Source organism: Chiloscyllium plagiosum, unplaced genomic scaffold (assembly GCF_037043375.1).
Source record: "Chiloscyllium plagiosum isolate Xiang-an unplaced genomic scaffold, Cpla_swu_hap1 HiC_scaffold_11, whole genome shotgun sequence".
NCBI lineage: Eukaryota > Metazoa > Chordata > Chondrichthyes > Orectolobiformes > Hemiscylliidae > Chiloscyllium > Chiloscyllium plagiosum.
In genome coordinates, this window is record NW_028270149.1 from 29,414,234 (window position 1) to 29,432,848 (window position 18,615).

Below are 18,615 nucleotides of genomic sequence, written 5' to 3' on the forward strand. Positions count from 1 at the left end.
AACACAGCCTTAAACTGTGAAATTTCGATTTTTCACATCAGCAATCCTTATGCTATCCAAGTGAGATAATCAATTAATGCCAGCGATGAATGTATACTTGAAAGATAATTGACATCACAAATCTGAATTAATTTACAATTTTGGTTCGGGAAGGAAAAAGGAGAGTGCACCAGAGAGAAAAAAAATAATCTCCATGTCCCCTCAGGATTATACATTTCGATCTAACTTCAAATATAATTTGAAGTTCAGACAAGATATCAGTAGTGCTTTTTTGAACTTGCATTTATGTGGGGCTAGTTTGAATATTTAGGAAATATCTATTCGACATTAGAATGCTTATTCACCATGACCTAGGTTGCTGAAAAATAGTAGGTGGGAAAAGATTTAAATATTGAAATAATCAACCAAATGGTTTGACCAGGTTTAAAGCTAAAATTTCTCTTCAAACAGGTTAGTTATCTAGGTTATACCATTATGGGGAAATGCTGATACTTTTAAAGGAGTAACAGAAAAAGAAGAAAACAGAATGAAGATCCAAGGTCCCCATGGAGCACCGTAATCAGAGTCTGGCAGCAGAGTTACACACATCACGTGGAGATTAGCAACATCAATATAAAACTTTCAATTTGTTGCTTTGAAATCAAAGCTCACTTCAATGTGAAAAGCGCACACAAAATAATTTTGATGTTGTTGACCAAAGAAAACCCTCAAATTGCTGTGACTTCTTTTTGATGCCACAGGTTAAAACTTAAGCAATTGGAAGTCTGCATGCTGGACTTACGCAACAGAAGCAGAACTTGCAGTGCAAAGTACCTACTACACCAAATATACCTGCCCTACAAATTTTATGAGAGTAATCTTGTATTTTTTTCACTTCATTCAGGGGATATGAGTTGAAACTTTATTGCTGGAACAGCACAGCAGGTCAGGCAGCATCCAGGGAACAGGAGATTCGACGCTTCGGGCACAGGCCCTTCTTCCTGAAGAAGGGCCTGTGCCCGAAACGTCGAATCTCCTGTTCCCTGGATGCTGCCTGACCTGCTGTGCTGTTCCAGCAATAAAGTTTCAACTTTGATCTCCAGCATCTGCAGACCTCACTTTCTCCTTCAGGGGATATGAGCATGACTTGATGGAATAAGATTTATTGCCCATCCTTAATTTCTCTTGAGAAGGTAATGATGAGCTGCCATTTTGAACCACTGCTGTCCACTTGGTGTAGGTACACTCACTTTCATGTTTGTTCCAAGGTTTTGACCCAGCAACACTGAAGGAATGATTTTATATTTGCAAATCAAGTTGGTGTGTGCTTAGAGGAGACCCTTACGTATCGTAGTGTTCCCAAGTATCTGCTGCTCTTGTCTCTCTAGGTAATAGTACTCATGGGTAATCCTGCTTTGACAATTTTGTTTTCAAGAGAATTTCAGGATCATTACTTTCTACTGTTCAGGAAGGCAGCCTAAATGCTTTGCTTAAAAAACCATAATCAGGGACTGCTGGTTAAATGCAGTGTTGTATGGATGCAATTAGATATTAAAAGATCCATTAACAACTTGCAGTCCTTTGTTCTTTTGTTACTAAGTTAACTTTACATAATGGACATGGATATTACTGTAGTCTTTGACAAAATTCACTTGGAAAAAGTTACTTATCCTCCTATAATAAAAAGGTTGAAGCATGGAAAATAAATACCACTGATGTTACAGTGCAAACAATTCCTGGCCATCAATGTTTCAGGAAGACCTCGTTCCTAATGTTTGTAGGGATTGTCATGAGCTGAAAGCTCCTTTCTATGATGCTGATGTCCCTCCAAGAGAATTCTCATTGATTTTTTTTCATCAATTGCCCTGCTCCATGAAGGCATTTATTTTTCAAACAAACCAATTTAAGGTCATTACAGACTTAACACACATTAGTTGCAACTCATTAAGAAGTAGATCTGAATTTCTACAGAGCACAATTATTATCTTTGTGTCTTCAGTATAGATTTCCAAAATCCAATTAGCTGTCTCATTGATTCAATGTCAAAAGGTTGAAATTTTAGTTGGTGTATTGGCTGATGGTTCTCCTTAGGTGAGAACCTTAATACTGCTATCACAATATTGATACCACTTGGAGGCAGGTCAAGACAATGGTTACACAGACAACAGAAAATATCTACCAGAACATCCTCACATTTGACTGTATTCTAATAGTTATACTCTTGATTTAGAGTTATCTATATCAAGAAACTGTTAGGGGTGACATTCATGATCAGTAAGCATCATACAGATTGCAAACCCATTTAACAGTGACATTCATCAAAACAAAGCACACTTTGAAAACAAAATTGTTCATTTGTCACTCCAGTGAATGGTACTTGGCAAGTCTTGATTTGATTGTCACTATGCATGAGTGAGTCCATTATTGTGACTAATTTTCTTTGAATCCAGTAGATAAAAAGAGAACCATTGATAGACTCTTGCTGTCGTATGGGATGACAAGATGTAAATTGTATTTTGACAGAGAATGAAGTCAATTGCTGAAAATGCCCTGCAATCCAGTGATGAGGCATGTGTTAATAAATAGACATTTTTGACTTTGTATTGTCCAGCTGTATCATGCTTTTGGACAAGCAAGACACTATATTGGAAACTACTACAATTCTACTGTGGCAAATTCTGTATTATCCAGGTTCCAATTATTTGTTTGCCAATTATCTGTTAAAATCTTTGTATAAGACATTGCTTAAATGAAGATAGTCTCTAGATACGCTTTGCTTCCTCACTTGGATCAAGTTTATAATCAGACAAATCTTACATTCAGTTGACGGTGCTTGTATTTTTTAAAATTCACACATTGGACATGGTAATCCCTGGCTGGCCAAAATTTATTGCCCCTTCCTAGTTGTCCTTGAGAAGGTGGCAGTGAGCTGTTTTCTTGAACCGCTGCTGTCCACATCCTGTAGACCAACAATGGCATTAAGGAGAGAATTCCAAGATTTTGACCCAGCAACAGTGAAAGAGAGGTAATATATTTCCAAGTCAATATGGTGGTTGGCTTGGAGGGGAACTTGGAGTTGTTGGTGTTCCCATGTATCTTCTGCCCTTGCCCTTTGAGGTGGAAGTGGTCGTGGGTTTGGCAGGTGCTCTCTTGGGATCTTGGGTGAATTTCTGCAGTGCATCTTGTAGATAGTACACACTGCTGTTACTGAGTGTCAGTGGTGGAGAGAGTGGATACTTGTAGATGAGCTGCCAATCAAGCAGGCTACTTTGATCTGGATGCTGTCAAGCTTCTAGAGTGATTTTGGAGCTGCATCTGTCCAGGCAAATGTGGAGTCTTCCATTGCACTCCTGATTTACACCTTGTAGATGGTGGACAGGTTTTGGGGAGTCAGATGATGAGTTACTCACTGCAGTATTCCTAGCATCTAATTTACTCTTGTACTGATCAGTTCTAGTTTTTACTGCTGTTTTTTTTTTAAATTCACTCATTGGACATGGCGATCCATAGTTCACTTGAGTGTGGGGTCTCTTGTTATCTACTGAATACAGTTGTTCGTGAAGTTCAGTCATCCATTATAATGGATAATGGAGCTGGTCATTTAATCTTATTTTATTTCCCTTTATTTCCCTTTTGCTCTATTTGTTCCTTTTATTAATCAAAACTACAGTTTCATAATTTCTTCCTCAATATCATCTTCGCATTCCTTTGAATCTGATCTACTTTTCATTGCCCCATCCCAAACTGATTGTCATTTGTCTCTTTTCCTTCTGTTACTGTACCTTCTTCATCCTGCTTCCCCTCTATCCATTATATTCTTGTCTACCTTCAAATCTTGGCTCAGTTCCCTTTTGCCTCTGGCTTAATCAATCTTGACTATATCCCTTTAACTATGTCGCACATGTTCTTCTCTTTCTATCACTCCAACCTCACTGTATCTTTGATAGAAAAACAGTAAATGCTAGAAATACTCAGTCGGTTAGGCAGCATCTGTGTAAAAGCAGAGTTAACATTCCTAGTCAATGGCCTGTCAGAAAAGTTAAGAATGTAACCAGTTTCGAGCAAGTGAAAGTTGTGACGATTGGCAAAAGAATGTGATCTGGTGAATGCTGAATGCAGTCACATTGTTATGTTTATGTTTTCTGCAAAGATAACAAAATGTGAGGATAGCTGAAAAGGCAACACAGCAGGTGATAAGCGTATGTGTTGGATTGTTACTAAGTATTCTAAGCACAAAGTGTTCGTGTTCAATTTGAAGGTTTAGGAAAGAAGAAATGGGGTTATAAACTCACCATTACAGCATTCATGTGACAAAAGCAAACCAATCCAAACTTTACATTGGCTTAAAATGCAAACCCAACAAATAGACAAAATAGTTTTTAATTACCATTCATTTGTCATATAATCTAATACATCTTTCAAGTGAATAAGCCCGCGGGAAATGTCAATAACCATAAAGAAAACCAGAAGATAAAGTGAATTAAGAAATCGTAGCTAGATTATATTAAACCTGGATTTTAAAATTCTTTGGATTCTTTCTGGAATAAAAGACGACAGGTAGGAATTGAGATCAGTGGTGAATGATTGGAAGCTGAAATATGGCAGCCTGTGAGTCAATCAGATATCTTCAGATGATATTGTCTGAAAAAGAAAAATTTGAGCAGTTTATAAATGAAAGCGGCAGCCAAAAATTGAATTAATTCTTTTCACAAACCATTGCTATTTGACATTATTGTGTGGCTGAATCTCTGTGACATTTCTCACAATGCACTGGATAATATTTCATGTTATGAGTGAAATACTGTATGATAGCATTGTGGTTATACTCGACTAGTAGTCCAGAGGCCTGGACTAAACTTGAGTTCAAATCACAGTATAGCAACAAAGAAATATAAATTCAATTAAGTGACTAAATCTGGAATAATAAGATGGTACCAGCAATGTTAAACAAAGGGCTACCTGATTGCTGTTCACTAATGCCCTTTAGGCAAGGAAATTTCCTGCTATTTGTCACAGTGGGTCTCTATGACATAGGACTAGGAATAAATTAGATATAAAACTGTAAACTAACACATGCTGTAGCTACTCAGTGGCCCAAGCCCATCCATGGCATGAACATAGCTACTGTTGCAACTCTCTTGAAACAACTTCCTAATTCGAGGTCTCCAGCAGTGATTTAGATCTCACTGGGAGAGTTGGGCACTGCAGATGTGTGAATTGATGTGCCCTTGATTGTCTGCAGAGAAACAATTAAATAAATAGATCCGAAGCTGGTAGGTCCAGTGGGTTGATAAGAAACCCCTCCACAGGAGTAGTGAGACCTTTCACCTCTGCAACACCATCGTTGGAACATGAAGTCTCTGGCTGAAATAGCCCTGACCCTGACTCCAGGAAAACACCTTGATTGAACTGACAGTCTCCATACACAGTAAGGATTAATGCATGGTTGTTATGTAAGGAAAGTACTGTTATCATTGCCAAATTGATAAGCGCTGCCATAAACTACCTAATTCTGTGCCTCACTGTGAGGAGCTGCAACCCATCCAGTGTCAAGTCTATTCCAATGAAACCTTTCTATAGGCAGACATGTTATGGAAAGCCGGCCTGTCTACAAAACTCTTCTAATGTACCAGCCTCCAAGCCTTCTCCATTGAGCTTGGAAAATGTAGATTTTCGCACCTCAGATATCCAAAGTATTGAAGAGTTAGTTGGTTTCATCCAGAGCTATACAGGTTTTCTTGCTAGTCTCAATAACTCAGGAAAGGGATCAGTGCTTGCATTTAGACAATAGACAATAGGTGCAGGAGTAGGCCATTCTGCCCTTTGAGCCTGCACAACCATTCAATATGATCATGGCTGATCATCCTTAATCAGTATCCTGTTCCTGCCTTATCTCCATAACCCTTGATTCCACAATCCTTGAGAGCTCTATCCAACTCTTTCTTAAATGAATCCAGAGACTGGGCCTCCACTGCCCTCTGGGGCAGAGCATTCCACACAGCCACCACTCTCTGGGTGAAGAAGTTTCTCCTCATCTCTGTCCTAAGTAGTCTACCCCGTATTTTTAAGCTGTGTCCTCTGGTTCGGCACTTACCCATCAGCGGAAACATGTTTCCTGCCTCCAGAGTGTCCAATCCTTTAATAATCTTATATGTCTCAATCAGATCCCCCCTCAGTCTTCTAAACTCAAGGGTATACAAGCCCAGTCGCTCCAGTCTTTCAGTGTAAGGTAATCCCGCCATTCCAGAAATTGACCTCGTGAACCTACGCTGCACTCCCTCAATAGCCAGAATGTCTTTCCTCAAATTTGGAGACCAGAACTGCACACAGCACTCCAGGTGTGGTCTCACCAGGGCCCTGTACAGCTGCAGAAGAACCTCTTTGCTTCTATACTCAATCCCTCTTGTTATGAAGGCCAGCATGTTATTAACCTTCTTCACTATCTGCTGTACCTGCATGCTTACCTTCATTGACTGCTGAAAATGTGTTGTTGGAAAAGCGCAGCAGGTCAGGCAGCATCCAGGGAACAGGAGAATCGACGTTTCGGGCATAAGCCCTTCTTCATTGACTGGTGTGCAAGAACACCCAGATCTCTCGGTACTGCCCCTTTACCTAAATTGATTCCATTTAGGTAGTAATCTGCCTTCCTGTTCTTGCCACCAAAGTGGATAACCATACATTTATCCACATTAAACTGCATCTGCCATGCATCTGACCACTCACCTAACCTGTCCAGGTCACCCTGTAATCTCCTAACATCCTCATCACATTTCACCCTACCACCCAGCTTAGTATCATCATCAAATTTGCTAATGTTATTGCTAATACCATCTTCTATATCATTAACATATATTGTAAAAAGCTGCAGTCCCAGTACTGATCCCTGTGGTACCCCACTGGTCACTGCCTACCATTCACTACTCTTTGTTTCCTATCAGCCAACCAACTTTCAATCCAAGTTAGTACTTTGCCCCCAATACCATGCACCCTAAATTTGTTCACTAACCTCCTATGTGGGACTTTATCAAAAGCTTTCTGAATGTCCAGGTACACTACATCTACTGGATCTCCCTCGTCCATCTTCAGAGTTACATCCTCAAACATTTGCTCACTAGTCCTGCTGAGAAAAGCAATAAATAGATCTTGGGCAATGCAATTAACACTTGGTTCTGGGGTGATGTCTTTTAGATAGATTTAGTTTAGCTACTCACTTCCAAAGTTCACATCAAGCTCGAAATTGTTCTCTTCTTGTCCCAACCTCCCCCACTGGGTGTTCATCTCTTCGTAAAAAGAGCAAAAGGCAAAAAGAGTGTGTAGGGCTTAAAATACATGTGGGTGTTTAGCTATATTTAAACCATGTGACTGTTTCATCCTGACAATCAAAATTGTATTCTCAGCATAAACTGACCACCAAGGGCATTGTTACATTGACTGCTGTGTTTCTAAAGCACTGAAGGCTTTGTTGTTGATTTACAATTGTAAGGTAAGACTTTAATGTTAATCTTGTTCTTTGAGGAAGAAATCTTTGAGGTTTGAAAGACTTGTGTCTGTGACTGTAATGTATATATAAACCAAACAATAACCATCAGCCCTTCAAGACTGGCACAAAGCTCAAAGGATAGCATTGATTTATAAAATTAAAATTGAGACAGCTGGGCTTTCTGCTATTTAGTTAGCAACTTTTCTTATTAGACTGAAGTAGTGCACCCTGGCAGGGTCTAAATAGAGAAACTGCTTTGATATTTTGTGCAGGTTAAAAGAAAGACTAGGAATAGTGAAAATATGAAATAAAAATAGAACATTTAGAACATTCTAGAAACACACATTAAGTCAGTCAGCAACTGAGAGAGAATGAAAGCATCAACAGAACTCAGTTTATGCCTTCATGAGAAAATTATTCTGACTGCCATTACTGTTGCAGAGATGAACATAATCTGATACATGCTTCATTTGACAAACACAGTACACAATGGGCCAGATTTCTAAAGTGGGATCAGGAACTCAATGTCTGAATGAAATTCTGTGTCCTAACCATGCTTCTCTCCTGTTTTGCTCATGCATCACTGTTTTGAAATTCTAATCTCCTAACTGATAAAGAGGTGAGCTTGGTGCCCAGTTGGTAGCACGCAGAAGGTGGTAGATGCCTGCAGTGCACCAACAGCAAAGGCAGATGGGAGCCTTGTTGAAGACAGCATCTTGAAGATCCAGCACCAAAAAGGGAAAGGAAAATGGTGATGCAGTCAAAATGAAGCACTTGCTCCAGCGCAGGATGCCCCAAGAACAGACACTTTTCATCCATTAAAAACAAACTTTCAGTAGTCCCTATGGTCGATCAGACAGTTTTGAACTGATGTTCAGGTTTGCTGTATTAACAATAGAAAATCCTGTCCTGACTCTCTCTGGCTTGTTAGTAAGCTCTGTAGGGAGCTCAGAAAATCATTAATAGAAGGTTAATGGGTTTCTCATTCTCACCACACTCTACCACATTCCAGTTGAAAACCGTAGGAATTGGAGAATTTCCCTCCAGGAACACTATTTTTAAGTTACAATCCTAATGCCAATCCTACCAACAAATGAAAATCCAATCCAATGTCTGTCGCATACACATAATTATCATATATACACACATTTGCACATAATCTTATCAATGGTCTCACAGACACATAAATGCACACAGAGTAGGAGGTGCTGTCATCCTGAGGACATGAGCAAAGGTCTTTGAGCGTGCTTTTCAGGCTTTGCAGATTTATCCCTTATCTAAAATCAGGCATTCAATTTCTAGTTTCTTCCAATGACTTTATGAAAAACATGATGTATCAAATTTTTACATGATGTGTGGGATAACTGCACTTCAAATCCTGTTCACGTTACTAACTGCTTGCTCGGAAATTCAGTAAGTTGCGTTCTCAGAACTATTTATATTTATTCTTTCAGCCACTGTGAGTGCTGCTGGTTAGGCCAGCGCTTATTGAATATCCCTACTTTAGAAGATGACGGTCAGCTGCCTTCTTGATCTGCTGCAGTGCATTTAGTGTAGGTGCACTCACAGTGACAGTGAAGGAATGGCGATATATTACTGTCAGGATGGCATGTGACCTAGAGGGAAATGTGTAGGTAGTGGTGCTTTCATGTATTTGCCCCTTGTCATACTAAGTGATGCAGCTCATTGGTTTAGATGGCACTGTCAAAGGTGCGTTGCTGCAGAACATCTTGTAAATAGTGTCAGAGTCACAGAGATATACAGCACGGAAACAGACCCTTCAGTCCAACTCGTCTATGCTGTTCTAAATAAATCTGCATTTTGCAGCATTTGGCTCCTATGCCTCTGCTGGACTTGTTGGGCCGAAAGGCCTGTTTGCACACTGTAGGGAATCTAATCTAATCTAATCTAAACCCTTCATATACTCATCCAGATGCCTCTTAAATGTTGTAATTGTACTAGCCTCCACCACTTTCTTTAGCAACTCATTCTATACATTAATCGCCCTCTGTGTGAAAAAGTTGCCCCTTAGGTCCCTTGTATATCATTCCCCTCTAATCTAAACCTATGCCCTCCCCTACCCCGAGGAAAAGACCTTATCCTTTAATCATATCCATGCCCCTCATGATTTTGTGAACCCAGTCAATTTTGCTGATATTCTGAAGGAGTGAATGTTGAGAATGTTGCTGATGTGGTGCCAGTCAGGTGTGTTACTTTGCCCTGGATGATGTCGAGTTTGTTGAGTGTTGTTGGAGTTGCACTCATCCAGATACTTCTGACCTATGCCTTGTAGATAGTGAACAGAATTCAGGGAGTCAGGAGGTGAGTAACTCATCACAGAATGCCCAGCCTTTGATCTGCTCTCGTGGCCACAGTATTATTTTTGCTGGTCCAGTTCACTACCTGGCCAAAGGTCACCCTCCACGATGTTGGTAACAGGCATTCAGTGATGTTTGTGCTCTCTTGTTGGAAATGGCCATTGCCAGGCAAATATTGATTGTCTGTAATTAGCCAAAGCCTGAATGTTCTTCCTCCCATCATTTTGCAAGGTTCTACAGTACTCAGTCAAGTGCTGACTTGATGTCACCTCACCTCTGAAATAATGCTCTTTTGTCAATATGATTGAAAACTTTTCTTAAATATTTTTTGTAAAGCTGTAATGTCCAGATATAATCCAAGATTTTAAGTCAGGTGGAAGCTGGTAATGATGTTAATTTAAATATTTTGATTTTACCTCATAACAGTTGAAGAGATGTCTAAATGACACCTGAGCATTCTTACTATGTGCACTTGAATTTGATCAACACATCAGAATGACTTTAAAGGGGGAACTACATGTTCCTTCATCCAGTGGGTTTATTTGCTTCTTTCAAGAGACTGAAAGACACTGGCGATTGAATTGTTAAAATTTTATGTCAGCTTATTCTAACATTAATAAAACATGTTGGAGGCAATTTTGTCTTTACACAATAGATATTACACAAACAGATGTTAGAGCAACAACAGCCCATTTTATACCATTAATGACTTTCATTTCTATTGCTGTCAAGGTAATAAAACTTGGAGACACATCAAATGAGCTGCAGATTCACCATCGTACATTTCACTGCATCTCAGAAAATTAAAATGACCACTGTTGTGCTCAAAATTGGAATGCTCGGACAAGCTATTTAATATAAATCTCGTACAATTGTTTTAAAAGGAGCTGCAATACTTAGGACACATTGTGTTATAGAAGGTGGGTAGATTGATGAAGATGCAATTACCAGTCACCCATAGTTTCCTGAAGCTTATCAGATCTCTGATAGGAATTCAAGAGGAAATTCCGAGAGGTTTTGTTTCCCTCTACTGAACTGGCCTGTTTTTATTTCTCTGGTGTTCTGCTTTTCCCTAGAGCTTGTATGAGAAGGGATTGTGGGAAAGAGGGATGGGAAATTAAATTGGTGTATTATGGGAAAAGTTGAATTTCTGCAGGGTGCAACTGTGGGATAGTTTTCTTGAATCAGCTGATCTGTTCTTACCCTTTTCAGTGTAATAACTGTAATCAATAGACTTTAAATTAGCCGCAGCTATAATGATAGTTTCTTTGTTGGTGGAAAATAAAAGTAATAGGTTGTTTTGTGATGTGTGTGCTGTCAGGATCCTATTTATTTGTAGTGTTGACTTATTTATATTGAGTTCAAAATTCTTCTTAACCATCCTTACTTCTAAACATTTATTAAATTCTTGGCAAGTATAAATGATTCAGTAAACTCTATTGTAATTTATATTTGTTTACAACCACAGTTGCTTGCATTAGATGGTGCAATTAACATAGTAAAATATCCTCAGGCATTTGATCTAATTGCATCAAACAAAATTTCGCAGCAGTGCACATAATTCTACAAATTGGGAACAGGAGGAGACCATTCAGCCCTCAGCCCTGTTCCACCATTCAGTAAAGTAATAATTTACCTGACTGTGGTTTTACTTTTCTGCCTACTTCTTGACACCTTTTGACTCCAATATTAGTCAAGAATCCATCTACCTCTGCTTTAATAATATTCAGTGCCCCTGCCTTTATAGTTCTCTGGGGAAGAAAATTACAAGAACTCACAATTCTCTGAGAAAAGTAATTCTCCTAAACTTCATCTTAAAAGGAATCAGTCAAGTAAACTATTCTTCTACTACTGCTAGTGGAATTATGTTTCTTTAATTAAAGAGACCAAATCTGTACACAGTTGTCCAGATGTGATCTTACCAATGCCCTGTATAAAACATCCCTACTTTAATATTCCATTTCTCTTGCAATAAATGACAACAGTCTATTTGCTTTTATAATCACTTGCTATTCCTGCATACCAATATTTTGCAGTTCATGTAATTGGATACAGTAATTCCTTGAATAAAGGGTGTACTAGCTGGCTTACCCTAGTCTTGTATTATGTACCTCTTACTATAAATTACTTACATTTTGGTTTTTGGCAGCCATTAAACACATGATTCAAAACATGGTGTCAGATGTGTGGAGTTGAGATTGAATTTTCAGAGCTGTAAGAGAGCTGGATACTGTAAAAAAAAACTAGAGTGAATTAAAAATGCAATTTTGATGGGCTGGATGAAACAGAGTCGCTGTGAAATTTCCCTTTCCTGCTTCTGTGGAAATGAAAGAAGGTAAAGGACAGCATTGGAATATTAATGATACTTCTGAAATCTGTATGTTCAAAGAAGGAGAGGGAATCTATTGATCAGTATGTGATGGCACTAACACATTTAGTTGAATCCTGTGAGTTTGGACAACTGAAAAATAATCTAATCAGAGATAAGGTTGCCTTATGCACAAGTGATTCCATTGTGAGAGTGTATCTGTTATGAGAGGAAAGACATTACTCTTAAGAATGCTATTGACATGTACAGAAACTCTAAGATTGTCGATCATCAGTTGGACTGAGGCTTGCCAACATGAAGTTTGGGAACCCAATTGGGGGTCACAATCATAAGTTCAAGCAACAATAGCTGCTATGGAGTTCTGTTCATGTTCCTGCTTTAACAGTCTGGATCTCACTGTCCTCCAACTCCACTCTTGCTGATCTCACTGAGGGTTTGTGACGTTCCTCAATATTGGGCCACAAAAGGAAATGTTTTGAGAAACAATGATCCAGAGTTCATCAATGAGAGAACAAATGAGATTTCGCATGACGTTGAAAGATGCTTCAGGCAGCCAAAACTAACATCTTGGAAGAAAGGAGGAACTATTAACTGAACAACTTCAGAAAGATTAAGACCAAAGAACAGGATATACATATTGCAGAGGACACCACAGAAAATGAAGTGTGTCCAATGTGGAAGGAAGCAATGCCCTAATTGAAAGAAGCTGAATCATGTTATATGCAAGTGTTTAGCTGAAAAGAAGCAAAGCAAGGCAATAAATACAGCCTCTGGACAGATGTCAGCTGATAATTCTGACAAATCGCTCTATACCATACGACAGGTTGGTATTGTCAAGTCTAAAGTTATAAATGGCTTGTTCCTTTAGAATGACTGCAGAAAGACAATATCAAGTAAATTTGAAGTGTCAGATAGACACTGGTGCCAAATGGAACGTCATAAGCTCCACAGGCCAGCATAAGTTCGATCAAGATGTTGCCCCAGCTATAGAAGTTGAGACTACAGTATATGATGGAATTAAATTCATCCCAAGAGGATAGGCGAAACTGAGAAAGCAATTCAGTGAAAAGAATGATCTGGAGTTCAGCAAATCATTTCAGGTGAAGCAGCTCTACGTTTTGCTTGGTAACCCTGCACATGCCAGGAGATGTTTGCAGCATTTCATAGACTGCTTCCAGAGCCAAGGAGATTATAAAAATGTTCTTGCAGATCTCAAATTTCAAAGTAGATGAGATGAGAGACCAACTCAGCATCTGATGTGAAACTTTCCAGCTGCTCTTAAATACAATCTGAAAGATAAGATAGAGGAATAGAGAACCATACTGATCCAGGACATCCTTGTAAGTAGGGAAAGTAAGATCAGACAGCCAAGAGATCTTTCTTTGAAGAGCTGATGATAAGCAAGTGAAAACAGAAGAGGCCATCATCACAGAGCAGCAAATGTAAAAGCATGATAAGAACAGAAGGAAAATATGTCATTGAAGATCCTGAAGTCAAGTTCAAATAGCAAAAACATCTATTGAGAGCAGAATTATTTTGTATGGATCTGAAAAAGGTGTGAATTGTAGCATAGATGCACAAGTCAAAATATCGGAAAACAATATCTGATTTATGAAGTATCTAGCAAAGTGCTTGTCTAATATAGCATCATGTGAATATTTATATAAGCTTGTTGTTTAAACGGCTCCATTTTGGAATGGCAGGCAGTGACCAGTGGGGTACCACAGGGATCAGTACTGGGACTGCAGCTTTTTATAATATATGTTAATGATATAGAAGATGGTATAAGCAATAACATTAGCAAATTTGCTGATGATACTAAGCTGGGTGGCAGGGTGAAATGTGATGAGGATGTTAGGAGATTACGGGGTGACCTGGACAGGGTTAGGTGAGTGGTCAGATGCATGGCAGATGCAGTTTAATGTGGATAAATGTATGGTTATCCACTTTGGTGGCAAGAACAGGAAGGCAGATTACTACCTAAATGGAATCAATTTAGGTAAAGGAGCAGTACAGAGAGATCTGGGTGTTCTTGTACACCAGTCAATGAAGGTAAGCATGCAGGTACAGCAGGTAGTGAAGAAGGCTAATAACATGCTGGCCTTCATAACAAGAGGGATTGAGTATAGAAGCAAAGAGGTTCTTCTGCAGCTGTACAGGGCCCTGGTGAGACCACACCTGGAGTGCTGTGTGCAGTTCTGGTCTCCAAATTTGAGGAAAAACATTCTGGCTATTGAGGGAGTGCAGCGTAGGTTCACGAGGTCAATTTCTGGAATGGCGGGACTACCTTACACTGAAAGACTGGAGTGGTTGGGCTTGTATACCCTTGAGTTTAGAAGACTGAGAGGGGGTCTGATTGAGACATATAAGATTATTAAAGGATTGGACACTCTGGAGGCAGGAAACATGTTTCCGCTGATGGGTGAGTGCCGAACCAAAGGATACAGCTTAAAAATACGGGGTCGACCATTTAGGACAGAGATGAGGAGAAACTTCTTCACCCAGAGAGTGGTGGCTGTGTGGAATGCTCTGCCCCAGAGGGCAGTGGGGGCCCAGTCTCTGGATTCATTTAAGAAAGAGTTGGATAGAGCTCTCAAGGATAGTGGAATCAAGGGTTATGGAGATAAGGCAGGAGCAGGATACTGATTAAGGATGATCAGCCATGATCATATTGAATGGTGGTGTAGGCTCGAAGGGCAGACTGGCCTACTCCTGCACCTATTATCTATTGTCTATTGTCTATTGTTTAGTGGCTGCAGTGGTATTGGGATATAAAACAAGTAGCATATTTCACTTGGATCAAAAGAAACTAGGGACAGCACCTTAATGTCTTCTAGGAGTCATCAATTCAGCAGAAACATTGAATGTGAAAGACAAATGTCTTGCAATGATCGAGCACTCACCTTCAGATTAACACTACACAGGAAGGAACATCACCCCAGGACCAAGCAAGTACAAGACAAACTGACAACCCACACACACCATGCTAAGACCTAAATGCTTTAAAGATAATAGATGAAATGCACGCGCATAGACTGATCAAAGTGGAACTTATTGGAATTATTGCAGTTTTATTCATGCATGTTAGTTTTCTTTTATTGATCATGTACATTGGGCAACATTTACCTGCAAACTTTATTTTGTGGAGAGATAGAACATAGAACATAGAACAATACAGCGCAGAACAGGCCCTTTGACCTTCGATGTTGCGCCAACCTGTGAAATATTCTCAGCTCATCCCCCTACACTATCCCAAAATCATCCATGTGCTTATTTAAGGATTGTTTAAATCTCCCTAATGTGGCTGAAGTGGCTATATGAGCAGGCAGGGCATTCCACACCCTTACCACTCTCTGTGTAAAGAACCTGCCTCTGATATCTGTCTTAAACCTATCACCCTTCAATTTGTAGTTATGCCCCCTCATACACACTGACGTCATCATCCTAGGAAAAAGACTTCCACTGTCTACCCTATCTAATCCTCCGATCATCTTGTATGTCTCTATCAATTCCCCTCTTAGCCTTCTTCTTGCCAATGAAAACAGGTTCAGGTCTCTCAGCCTTTCCTCATAAGATCTTCCCTCCAGACCAGGCAACATCCTGGTAAATTTCCTCTGCACATTTTCCAATGCTTCCACATCCTTCCCAAAAGATGGGGACCAGAACTGTACACAATATTCCAAGTGTAGCTGCACCAGTGTTTTGTATAGTTGAAGCATGATATTGCGGCTCCGGAACTCAATCCCTCTACAAATGAAACCTAACACACTGTATGCCTTCTTAACAGCACTATCCACTTGGGTGGCAACTTTCAGAGATCTATGTACATAGACTCCAAGATCCCTCTGCACATCCACACTACTAAGAATCTTTTTATCGACCCAGTACTGTCATTTATAAAAATGACAAACAGCAGTGGTCTCAAAATAGATCCTTGTGGCACACCACTAATAACTGGACTCCAGGCTGAATATTTTCCATCAACCACCACTTATTGCCTTCTTTCAGAAAGCCAGTTTCTAATCCTAAGTGCTAAATCACCCTCAATTCCATGCCTCTGCATTTTCTTCCACAGCCTACCATGTGGAACCTTATCAAAGGCTTTACTGAAGTCCATGTATACCATGGACTGCCCTACCCTCATCCACATGCTTGGTCACCTTCTCAAAAAACTCAGTGAGGTTTGTGAGACACGATCTGCCCTTGATGAAACCATGTTGACTATCTGAAATCAAATTGTTGCTTGCTAGATGATTCTAAATCTTATCTCTTATAAGCCTTTCCAAAACCTTTCCTACAACAGAAGTAAGGCTCACTGGTCTATAATTACCTAGGTCATCTCTACTGCCCTTCTTGAACATAGAACATAGAACATAGAAGAATACAGCGCAGTACAGGCCCTTTGGCCCTCAATGTTGCGCCGATCCAAGCCCACCTAACCTATACTAACCCACTATCCTCCATATACCTATCCAATGCCCGCTTAAATGCCCATAAAGAGGGAGAGTCCACCACTGCTACTGGCAGGGCATTCCATGAACTTACGACTCGCTGAGTGAAGAACCTACCCCTAACTTCAGTCCTATATCTACCCCCCCTTAATTTAAAGCTATGCCCCCTTGTAATACCCGACTCCATACGCGGGAAAAGGTTCACACTGTCAACCCTATCTAACCCCCTAATCATCTTGTACACCTCAATCAAGTCACCTCTAAACCTTCTTTTCTCTAGTGAAAACAGCCCCAAGTGTCTCAGTCTTTCCTCATACGATCTTCCTTCCATACCAGGCAACATCCTGGTAAACCTCCTCTGCACCCGTTCCAGTGCCTCCACATCCTTCCTATAGTATGGCGACCAAAACTGCACACAATATTCCAGATGCGGCCGCACCAGAGTCTTATACAACTGCATCATGACCTCAGGACTCCGGAACTCAATTCCTCTACCAATAAAAGCCAGTACGCCATATGCCTTCCTCACCGCACTATTTACCTGGGTGGCAACTTTCAGAGATCTGTGTACATGGACACCAAGATCCCTCTGCTCATCCACACTACCAAGTATCCGACCATTAGCCCAGTACCCCATCTTTTTGTTATTCTTCCCAAAGTGAATCACCTCACACTTAGCTACATTGAATTCCATTTGCCACCTTTCTGCCCAGCTCTGCAGCTTCTCTATATCCTGCTGTAACCTGCCACATCCTTCCTCACTGTCAACAACTCCTCCGACTTTCGTACCATCCGCAAACTTGCTCACCCAACCTTCTAACCCCTCTTCCAGGTCATTTATAAAAATGACAAACAGCAATGGTCCCAAAACAGATCCTTGCGGAACACCGCTAGTGACGGCACTCCATGAAGAAACTTTGCCATCAACTACTACCCTCTGTCTTCTTCCATCCAGCCAATTCCTAATCCAAACCTCCAACTCACCCTCAATGCCATATCTCCGTATTTTCTGCAGTAGCCTACCATGGGGAACCTTATCAAACGCCTTACTAAAATCCATATATACCACATCCACCGCTTTCCCCTCATCAACCTCCTTCGTCACCTTTTCAAAGAATTCAATAAGGTTTGTGAGGCACGACCTGCCCTTCACAAAACCATGCTGACTATCCTTGATCACATTATTCCTATCCAGATGTGCATAAATCCTATCCCTTACAATTCTCTCTAAGACTTTGCCCACAACAGAAGTGAGACTCACCGGCCTATAGTTACTAGGGTTATCCCTACTCCCCTTTTTGAACAAGGGAACCACATTTGCTATCCTCCAGTCTTCTGGCACTACTCCTGTAGACAAAGAGGACATAAAAATCAAGGCCAATGGCTCTGCAATCTCCTCCCTTGCTTCCCAGAGAATCCTAGGATAAATGCCATCAGGCCCAGGGGACTTATCTATTTTCACCTTTTCCAGGATTTCCAACACCTCTTCTCTACATACCTCAAAGCCATCCATTCTACTTATTTGTGTCTCAGTATTCACATCGACGACAATGCCCTGTTCCTGAGTAAATACTGAAGAAAAGTATTCATTCAGTGTCTCCCCAATCTCTTCCGCCTCCACACGCAACTTCCCACTACTATCCTTGACTGGACCTATTCCTACCCTAGTCATTCTTTTATTCCTAACATACCTATAGAAAGCCTTAGGGTTTTCCCTAATCCTACCGACTAGGGACCTTTCATGTCCCCTCCTTGCTGCTCTTAGCTCTCTCTTCAGGTCCTTCCTGGCTACCCTATAACTCTCAATCGCCCCAATTGAACCTTCACGTCTCATCTCGAGATAGGCCGCCCTATTCCATTTAACAAGGGATTCCAATTCCTTATTAAACCACGGCTCCCTCGCACGACCCTTTCCTCCCTGCCTGACAGGTACATAATTATCAAGGACACTCAATAGTTGCTCCTTGAACAAGCTCCACATATCATTTACACTCTTGCCTTGGAGTCTACTTTTCCAAGCCACACATCCTAAGTCATGCCTCACCGCATCATAATTTC